The 11533-nt window shown below is 31.6% G+C and overlaps 1 long non-coding RNA gene across 2 annotated transcripts; it reads right to left on the minus strand.

Moving 5' to 3' along the window:
• Positions 1-5420: 5420 nt before the first annotated feature.
• LOC131039992 (uncharacterized) lies at positions 5421-11124 on the minus strand. Of its 2 annotated transcripts, XR_009104744.2 has the most exons (4): positions 10922-11124; positions 9145-9196; positions 7394-7445; positions 5421-5492 (listed from the first exon to the last, which is right to left on the minus strand). It is a non-coding gene; the product is annotated as an uncharacterized LOC131039992 (long non-coding RNA). The 2 variants fall into 2 exon arrangements; XR_009358486.1 differs by lacking the exon at positions 5421-5492 and having other exon boundaries at positions 6986-7445.
• Between the last annotated feature and the right edge of the window lie 409 nt (positions 11125-11533).

Genomic DNA, 11533 nt, shown 5'->3' on the forward strand with positions numbered 1-11533 from the left:
AATAAGCAGAAAACTAGCTAGAATTTATTGAAAGTATAAGAAATATTTAATTCCCTATAATTTACTATAATAATAGGGCATTTGAAATCATATTGTAAATAGCCTTGGATGCCACCTTTGTTCATATAAAAAATAATTAGCAAAAGTATAATAATTGACAACACCTCATTATACACCACTATCACTAGTCATGGGATATTTATGATGAATGTTAAAGTAGTAGAGAAGTGAACTAAGTATATTGAAGATAGATGGGTACAAATTAATAACCTCTATAGTAGATGAGAATTATTTTATCTAATGGAACAATACCTCTTTTGATAGAACATCACCATCCATAGCATAAAAATACATGAGAGTATCAAGGATAGAAGAATCACCAATTGCAAATAATATGAGTATCATAATATGTAACGTAAGAATGTGTAAAGACCAAGGAAAATGGGTTATGAGAATCCATGGCACAACATATTAATAGAGCACAAACCAACGTTGGGTGATCATGTTCAAATAATAAAATAGCAATTAGCACAAAACCTAATAGCGATTATGCAAGTCAATTTCTAAATGAAACAAAAACCTACAACTTATTTGTTTCTTCAACCTACAAGAAGTTATACAAACTCAAGGAAAACTAATCATTCAAATAAAATTGACACAATACTAAGAAAGATATGATAGGAACCTTGGTAATTTAAAAAAGAAATGTAGTGAAATAGGGCATCATTCAAACACGATACAAATCCATACACTGGAAAATCAAAATGAAGGTTTAAGTGACTCAAAAGATCCACATCTTGGAAAACAAACACACAAAATAATTATATTTATGAAAAACATATATAGTTGATACAATTTATTGATTAGGACTTTAACACAAACTTCTCAAACCCACTCACCACATCATCTAGATTCTTCCTTCCTATTATTTCTACCTCTATTTTTTTACATGAATCCTTTCAACGATCAACCTTATCTTTTGTTGAGCACCAAGCGAGAATATCCTCTTCTTTCTTCTTTGTCTATGATTCTTCCTATGTGACTTCCCATTATCAATTTTCACACTTCATTCTTCCCCTCTCTCTATTGTCTCTTCTCTCTCTTATTTTTCATGGTTTCATCCTCCTCCAACCATTCCACACCTATTTTTGATTCTCTACATAAAAATTTTCCATTAATGTTAATGACCTTTACATAACTACATCTTAATGGATATATAGAAACAACACTCATTTGCTCCTGCACATAAGGTTATCAATGAAATGACACAATAGCTTCTGTCATGAGAGTCTCTCTCATTGACCCTTGAGGTATGAAAAAGTGACAACCTTTCCGCAACACAAAATCAATCCATTGGCTTCGATCTCTATGGAGAGGAGAGTATTAATATTCATATGCCTCCTTGAAATTAAAAGCACTCACATGTAGATCCATCAAGCACTCAAATCCAATACTATTAGACTGAATATCATGAAAAAACAAAGTTTTTGACTCAAGGAAAATGCAATGATACTTAGTAGCCTACTCAAACAATTAACAAAGCTATCGATGCTAGCAATAGAACATTTATATTAGCTAGCAATTTAAGTATTGTCTTTGGAATATCTACACATTCTCCATTCTCCTATAGCACAAGGGCTAAGATGATCCATTATCAATTATTTTCCAAGTATTTCTTCAACCTCTAACTCTGGTATCTCAAGTGCTTTAGATTCTTCAACCTCTAACTCTGGTATCTCAAGTGCTTTAGTTTCTTCAACCTCCTCCATTGATATAATCTCAATATTTTCTTCTTTGTCATTAGGTACTACTGTAGTTATCTACTCATCCTCATTATTTTATGTTGTATCTGCCAAGTGACATATCATTGCTGCAAATTCATTATCTTTGACTTCTAATCTAGTTCTTGCAATCACATCATTAGTAAAATAGTTCCTTTCCAAGGAATCCATTCTACTTGCAATCATTACCAATTTCACATGAAATTTTATTTTCTCCCCCTCATCTCAATACTTATCCCAAGATGGGATTATCACAGGTCTCCTTATGACCTATCTCATCATTCCCTTATAATTCATATTCTTCTCACAATACCAAGAAATCTTTTGTGCCTCCTTCTATACCCTCTACAGTCACAAGTCTCTTCCTTCCTACAATGAACTCTATACTTGAGACACTTCCAAGATTATTCACTCTCCATATCTTATGGATTTGATACCAAAATGATGCAAGTCGATTTCCAAACCAGAAAAAACACTACAACTTATTTTTATCTTCAAGCCACAGGAAAAATGTTGCTTCATATAAAATTAACACAACACTGAGAAAGATATTATAGGAACCTCAATAATTTAATAGAGCAAAAAAACGTAACAAGGCATCATTCAAACTTGATACAAATGCATACACCAAAAAAACACAATGAATTTTTATGTGAGTGAGAAGATCCACAACTTGGAAAACAAAACATATGTAATAATTTTATTTCTACAAAACATAGAAAGTTGATCAAATTTATTAACTACGACTTTAATGAAAACTTCTCAAACCCATGCACCACATCAAATAAATTCTTCCTTCTTGTTATTTCTACCTCTATCCATCTACTCGAATCCTTTTAGTAATAAACCTTATCAATTCTTGAACACCAAGTGAGAATCTCCTATTATTTCTATTTTGTTTGTGATTCTTCCTAGGTGACTTGCTAATGTCACTTTTCACACTCAATTCTTCCCCTATATTTGGTGCCTCTTCTCTTTTTTCTTTTTCATAATTCCATCCTCCTCCAATCGTTCTACACCTATTTTTGGTTCTTTGCATGCTAATTCTAATGACCTCTGGATAACTGCATCTTAATGGATACATAGAACCAACACCTAGCCAAGCCAAAATAAAGAAAAGATTATAAAACTAGAATAGGAAAACAAGAAAACTAACAATGACTCGATACTTGTGCATCAAAGGATAAGCAAACAAGACATTGTCATGTAAGAATATTGAGTTCACCATAAAATGTAAAGAATAGATACATACATAAAAGTATATGTTAATCACATCAATAAGTAATTAAATGACCATTGTATAAAAAAATTAGTACCTAGGATTGACATCACGCAATCTAATTAACAAGAAAATTTAAAAGCTGCAATAGTATTTAGCTCTATATTTGATGAAGATACAATTATCTTATATGTTAAAAATCAACACATTATGACTTAAAAAACTTAAATTCCATTAGATGACCAATGTAGAATTAGGAATTTGACTATAATATCTTTTTGCTCAATTTTATGAGTGCAAAAGTGATCCTTGCAAGTGCATAAATCAACCTACATATAGAATAGAACATGGAGTAATGGATCTAAAGACTCCTACAACCCATTTGACTTGTTGTCTTTGATATTTATCCTAAAGAATGATCCTTACAAAGTCTACTTGCAAACTTGTTAGGAGAGGATCATGTTATCTTTAAGTGAACCCCTTGGTGGACTCATTCAATGATGATGAAAAAAACATAGAAACATGCAATATTATCTTATGATTTTGATGCTTAAAGATTATTCTTTTTGATACATACGTAAGTTAGATTCTCTCTTTTAAATAATTTATGTCAATTCTCAATTCATAGATTTAATCTAAAATGAAAAATTATTAATAAAGAGAAAATTTAATGAATCCATTGTGTATCATGTGTATGTACAGTTTAGCACAGGTGATTGTTTTTTTTCAAATAAAAATTGAACATAAAAGGGGAGACATCCAAGTGAAACATTCAATCAACGTATTGGAAGCCTCTTTACCTTTCGACCTGTGAAGACTAGATTCAGTTTTAGTCATTTTTGATGAGTCAAGAGTAGGAATAGTAAAGAGAAGATCAGTCAACCTTAGACAAATTTTTTATAAAACAAGAGCTGTGATATACAGCTAGAGTCCCCACCTTATGCTAAATCTAGTGAGGGAAAGGTAGAGATTGTGGGCACTAGGAGAAAATGAAATATGGGAAATGAAGAAATATCAGTACTATGCTATAAAATCATAGTCGAATTGAGATTGCTCAAACTTTCTCATGATTTAGGGCTTAACATCCTGATTATTCAACTCCTTATTTTTTGTGCTTAGGTGGATTAAGATTGACGGGTTAAACTGAAGGCATCAAAATAAGAAAAACCATATGAATATGAGAAGAAAAGATTTTTAATTCTCTTGAAATAGCGTGTAGGTGAACATGGACTGAAATTTATCTTTATAGTCTTTGAGGCATAAATAAATAAATAGGCATAGCACAAAATGCTATTGACTTTAGTTGCAGTGATGTGTCACAGAAAGCTACAGACATGTATTAGTGGACAACAAAAAAAATCATATCCAAATATAAGTTGTCATGAGAACCGTCAAAGGTTAAGAACAATTTTCTAGTATAAAGTTACTTTGAGCATGTAAAAAATGTATAAAAATAAATAATACTACATATGAAAAGGTAACAACTTTTCTCACTTTACTACTTGTAGGAATCTTTCTTAAAAAAAATACATATATAATATGATTTTAAAAACAATTTACAACTGATATTTGGTACAAAACTGATAACTGGTTGTGGTGTTCTAAGAACTAGTTTTCAAAACTAGTATAAAGTGGCAGTTTGGAAAGTGTGGTGTGTAATACCATGCGTGTTCTGAATGCAGCTGAATATTGCAAAAGATTTGGATTTACAAAAACTAAGCATAATATCAAAAGTTTGTTGTGAAAGACAATTAACTAGTTATTTACAAAACAAAAATAAGATAGATGTTGCTTTGAATATTATAGTTATGTGAATAGTATTTCGAGCTGTCTAGTAGTTGAAGCAAGTGGCTTTTGATTGTTTACAAATTCTCTTTTGTTAACTTGCAAAATTAAGCAAATTAAAATGTTAATTAAGAAGTTTGACAGTAGTTGAAATATGAAAACGTACACTTTTGTGAATCGGGTTTTTAGATACGTAAGACAATAACTTGCAAAGATTATAATCTAGATCTATCAACAAACATTCTGAAAAAAAATCATGCATTCTTGAATAAAAAGGTTTGATCTTCAAAAATTGCTCATACGTCTTAATATATTTTCTAAAAAAAAGAAACAAAAACTTTTATTTTGATCCAAAATATAGACTAAATATTACCGAAACTATTTTTTTTTGTATTTCAGCTCCTCAACTCCTTACCACAACAATATTGTTTTCATCCAATATTTTTTTATTGTACATTCTAAGAAGCCTCCCAATTGCAATTTTGTATTATAATAAGCTAATGGATATTATTTATCATCACTTAGCTAGTATTGCATTTATTTCTTAAACACAAATGACTGGAAAACTTTTTCAATCACTTATGTAGTGCATGGAGTATTTTGTCAAACCCCAATGACTTGAAACTATTTTCAATCTCTTCTATAAGGTTCAAATTTTGGCCCACTGCTCAACTTTTCCAGGAAAGCATTGTTTGAACATAGTATATCTGCATGGAATTTAAATGTTGGTGGACAAGTAGAAACTCTTGCTTTTATGCAAATATGAACAAATAGAAATTCCTAACAAGTGAACAGATTAAAGTTTGTTTATGTGCAATGGCCAATGGGCAATGTGATCTACCAGTAAGAGGTGGCATGTCAACAGTCATATATAGTACATCAATGTGGCTGAATGCTAAGTGAAGTAGTGTGCCATGAGATTGTAAGAGTGGTGGTCTGGTGGAACGGTAGACTTCTCCTTTGCAATGTCTATTGTTTCAACCATTTGTTTGTTGGCACTGTCTTGTTTTGGCTTATCTTTATTATGTATTGCAACTTTGTGACATCGCAATGAGCGAGCGGTTTTCAAGTTTGAGATAGATAAAGATGTAGTTCTTTGGGCTGCTGAGCTTGTCATAGGCGAAGTAATTGTATTGTTTGTTGCAACATTCTATGAACCAATCCAATTTCGTTGACCATAATTACTTGGTTCAAAAGTCAGTGCATCTGGTAACAAGTCTAGGTTTCGTTGAAGTGTAGGAGGTAGTGTAGATGCAGATGCAGCTGCATTAACTTGTATCAAAATAGGTTGCCTTGTATGCATATTAGCTATTAGTTGTTGTTTTTGTTAAGTGGTTCTTAACGACAATGACGTGAGTTGTGTTGAAAGAAAATCAAGTCTATATTTTTTTCTGTTATGTGCAATTGCAATATACCTTATCTTTGGGTTGTTCAGTTGCTTGCCATACGTATATAGCTGCATGAAATATGTGCGAAAGCTATAACAAATAAAATTCAGAACCTTCAAGTTTACTTTCTGCATATGGTATTCCAATCTTAGAAATGAGTGATTGCAATTGCAATAGACAATTGTTCTTTGTTATAGTAGGTTTCTCATACATGTCAACACATGCCAATGCAAATTTGTTCTGTACTTTCAATGCATTGGCTAAATATTGGGCCATATACAATCGTAAAGAAATTGCATCAAATCATTCTTCAGATAGTAAAGCAATAATAGCAAACATGCTTTCACCACATGGAGTAACAGATGTAGCAAGTCAGCAAAGTCCAAGTGTATCAAATGCATTTGCAACTGTACTCCAGACATTGTCATATTCGTAACATGCAATAGACAATTGTGATTACATGCTTTGAAGGCAATTGTATGTGCTTATCCTTGAAAAGATAGGTTCATAATATCCAGTAGTTGGATTTGTATCATGGAAAATAATTAATATTGTAGGATGACGTGCATCTCTATTGAAATGCAAATATGTTTTTTTGCATGTCAGAGACCAAATGAATATGGGTATATTTAACCAGCGTGCTAACCATTGCACACAAAATATGTCACCCCAAAGTCCAACTTCACTGTTGGCATTGATTTTTGTTGCTGAAAGTCTCATTCCACGTAAATATATATTTTTATCATGTATATTATGCAAATCATAAAATATTGTTGGATGTAATTCATGTTCAAAAGAGATCAATGCTGCAGGACAACCATTGTGAAGACAATGTAAGAAATGATCTATAAGACCATTACGTAGTTCATTAGGTGTATATTTACAATGGAGCAAACCATGGACTGTATCAAATGAGCAATCACCAACTATGTAGTTGAATGAGTCAATTCGTAAACAATTTACCTTGTCTAGAGCCTCATCAATTGACATCATAAGTGGTTGGTCATGTGATTTGTATGTTTCTACTATAATTGGGTTTTCTGATGTATTTTGTTTGTTTGAACTAGTGTCTACAACCATTTTACTCGATTACTTACTTAGACTAAGAAGATTTTTATCTATTGTGGTGCCGAATTAGAAATATCGAATATAGACAAAGAGGAAAGCAGTTTATGTTTGAAGAACTGAACAAGGAGCAACTTTAAGAATTCATTACTGACCTTGGGCAGCAAGCATGTCGAAGCTAGAAGATTGTCCCGTGCAAAAGATACTCTACAAGACAAAACCACAATCAAATTGTCAATCCATATCAAAATCAGAATTTTTGAAAACAAAAAAAAAAGTGTTTCTAAAAAGCATTTATTTGCCAAACTTTCTATTCTATGGAGGAACATATAGCTATGACAAGTTGTTGTGCTGATTCATATGGCTAACTATGAACTTTTCAAATAATACCATAAGATTTCAATAATCTCATAATCAATACCGTGTGATTTCATTTCAAAAGAAATAGATATATGACAATAACTAGACTATATTATAGGCATGAACATCAATAATACTTACTGCTTAGATTTCATTTGTTCCCCTAAATGTTAAGGATTTTTTACACTAACTTTCAAAGCATTGTTGCTAAGATTAAAAATATGAGCAATAGGTTGTAGACATGAACATTGCATTTATCTTTAAAATCTAAATCAATGATGCAGTTTTTAAACAATGCCATAAGACTTGAATAATCTCATAAATCAATACCACATGGTTTCATTTCAAAAACAATAGAAAAATCGCAATAACTTCTTTTCTATTAAAATTTTTGGTTTTTGGTTAAACTAGTAATAGCAATGGAATGTAGACCATCAAATAGGTACTTTAAATATGTCCCATGAATTTCTCTAAATGGTTGTTGGTCCTATAATAATTAAGAATAGTTACTAGGGAAATCTAGCATGAGAATGTGCACATAGCTGCAAAGAACATTTATACAGGGATCTCATAGATATAAAAAGTATAAGTAATAAGCTGCAATTTTTTGGGACAACATTTATATACAAATGCCATAGAAATAAAAAGTATAACTAATAAATGTATACTACCAACACGTACAACTAGTCAGTGTTCTATTTTGTATGGAACCTTAAGGTGATTTCGATGCTTACAAAGGTGGAAAACCATATTTTCCTAGAAATCTAATTTGGGATACATGGTCTAACAACTATGTAATATCTTATCTTTTATTTGGAAAAGAACATTGAAATTATGCTAGTGCTCTTGATTGAATGAAATCATTCAATTGGTGAAAATCCTAGCAAAATGTAAAAGATAAATAAGAAAATGTTTCTTATCTAAACCAATTAACTTGGCAAAGAAAGCAACATGACATGAAATGAACTAGAGTACACTACAAGATGAGCTATCTGAAGCCTACAGTTGTCTTCAAGCATCTTTAAATGTTGAAGAGTTTCACATTATATTAAACTATCTTTGAGAGAGCAAACCATTGTGTATTGTTATTGTCTTCAAACAACTTTAAATGTTGAAGAGCTTCACATTAATATTGAACTATCTTTGAGGGAGAAAACTATTGTGTACTATTATTGATACCTCAGAAGTGTCACATCACCTATCAAATTAGCATGGAAAGCTACATCTCTCTAACTTATCAACACTGGTAGAAGCAAAGATATGACCTTAAGGTAATTTCAAAAGACATAGAGAAATTTACTATTATTCAGATATCACTTTAAAAACTGTATCTATTTCTTTATTAAAATTAAAAGAATTACACTACACTTGTTCAACAATCTCTCTCTCTTACAAAATACAAGAACTCTAGGATTTACAAATGAATAAACTCCATCTCAGTGAATTATTACCTAGGCTAGATGAAAAAAAAACAAAGCCTAATATTTTGGTCATATATGTTTGAAGAACAAATCAAAAGAAACAACTTTAAGAAATAGTTACTTACCTTGAGCAGTAAGCATGTGAAATTTGTAAGACTGTGTTGTGCAAAGGATACCCTGCCAGACAAAAACACATTTATATTGTCAATTCATATCACAATATTATCCTTTACAAAGAAGAAAAGCTGAGTTTGGGAATCCATTTTTCTCTATTGGGTGTTTCTTACCTAACCCACTTGTCTAATAATAAAGAAAAAAAAATAACACAACTTCAAGGAAAGTGAACCCCAGTTTCCCTATATTCTGCTAAAATTTATATGCCCCCGAATCCATTCAAAAAGCATTGCATAATAAAACTATTAAAATACTGAATATCCCTATCAAACTCCATGAATGGTAAAGCCAGATGTATGCTCACTCAAGTTTTAGCCAACTGAAAAAAGGAAAAAGGAAAAAGAGGAAGGTTCAGGAATCCACTTTACTCCATTGTGATTTTTTTATCAGACCCACTTGCAAAATAATTACACAACTTCAATCTCAATGAGCCCTAGTGTCCTTGTATTCTGCTTAAATTTATAAATTTATAATCCTATGATTCCGTTCAACAAGGATAGCTATTATCCCTATCAAATTCACATGGGTTTCATTTAAAGAATACTTCATTCAATATTCGATACAAGACCTCAAATTCAATTAGAAATGCAAAATGTCAGTACAAAATGAATTTGAAAAATAAACACAGAATGCATAGGATAGGCCTAGTGCACCAGTAGGCAATGTAAGAAGGCTATAGGCCATGCTGATACTGTAATACTATTATGCAAACGGAAAAAATGGAGCATGCCCAGGTTTTGTAACTGCCATGAAATGCAATGGTTGTAATATACACACAAATTTTGTCTTGAGTTATTTGTTGCAACTACACAAACAACCTTGAAGGTGAAACCCCTACCAGTTGCAGGGAAATAAGAATGGAATTGGTATTATGCAGATTTCTATCTACATTTGCAAAAAAGAGTCCCGAGCTTTAACCTATAAGTGCACACCAATGGAAGGGTCAAATTGAATAGGATTATAGAATTTTCCCTACAAATATTTGATAGGCGAATGGCTGACTTGGTGGGAGGATGGTTTGCCCCTCGAAATTGTTTGTTGGGATCAAAGAGTAGTTAATGGGTAACAAGACCAGCCTGTAGTGGTGTGCAGACTAAAAAAATTCCTCTTAATCGCGGCTTTCAAAATTCATAAAGATCCCTAATGCAAGTGGACAACAAAACTGTCCAATCTGATATTGATTTGCTAGATAAAAAAATTCATATGCATTACAGAAACACCTCAAATTCCTGCCATTGTTGTGGTGAATTTTGTGGACAACGGAATATAAAAAAAAAAACATTTCCGCTCTTTTGCTTCGTTTCAAGCGAGAAATCTATGATTTTGTAAGGAGAATTTTTCTCAACACAAGAACGACATTGAGGACAAAGTGTCTGTGCAGAAGGATATCAGTAGCCTTAGCCTATGCATTGGCCATAGAGCCAAAAGTCTTGAAAATGAAAATGAAGCTAAATCAAAATTCTTCAAATTAAGTCACAGTAAACAAAGCTCCTGCAAAAAAGTCTGGATACTGTTCTCTAAAACCCCTGTCAGTGAACAAATAAATGAATGAAAGTCTCAGGCAATAATCAGCGATTCTGGAAAATACCCACACTAGTAATAACAATGAAGTTAAGCAATAAAAAAAATAGGGGTTTTAATTAAAAAACAAATAATGAAATTTTTTACTAACAAAAACAGAGAAACAATGGTAGCGTTCTACAACTAAGAATTGCTGACAAATCATACCTGTATTTATGCAGTCTTCTTAGGAAACTTTTCGCAAACAAAATGGTCTGCTTCCTTAAATCTTTCACCTTGCCAAATGAGAATGCAACAAAATTGTAGAAGCAATGAACGCAGTGTAGTTTTTTTAATGAATGACACACAGATTAAAACTGCCACGAATGCCAATTGGAGTCATTAAAAAACCTGTACAAATGCTTGTTTCAAGTTACAAAATCATTAATGAAATTGTACAGAGCACTTGCAGTAAGCACAGTGCCAACTAATTTCTATATTTTTTGTTATTGAAAACTTATTTAAGCCCCCAGGAAAATTCTATCAGCCAATAATGTTTTTAGGAAAAAATTAAAATAATTTGAAAAATAAAAAAAATCAAAAGAATCATACTTAAAACTTTAGAATTAAATATTTTTGATTTCATTTGACAAACTAATTTAGTTACATGAAAACATTAGTTCCCTGCTTAAGGCAGGGACTAAAAAGTGTATATGCATGCAAAGATGAGGGAAATCGAAGCGTATAAAAAAAAAGACGAATAGCATCAAGTTCTTATTCATAGTTATCATAGGATATGATAGTTTTTAATAGATAAAGAAATTAGTTATTGGGATTGAA

Source organism: Cryptomeria japonica, chromosome 7 (genome assembly GCF_030272615.1).
Source record: "Cryptomeria japonica chromosome 7, Sugi_1.0, whole genome shotgun sequence".
Lineage (NCBI taxonomy): Eukaryota > Viridiplantae > Streptophyta > Pinopsida > Cupressales > Cupressaceae > Cryptomeria > Cryptomeria japonica.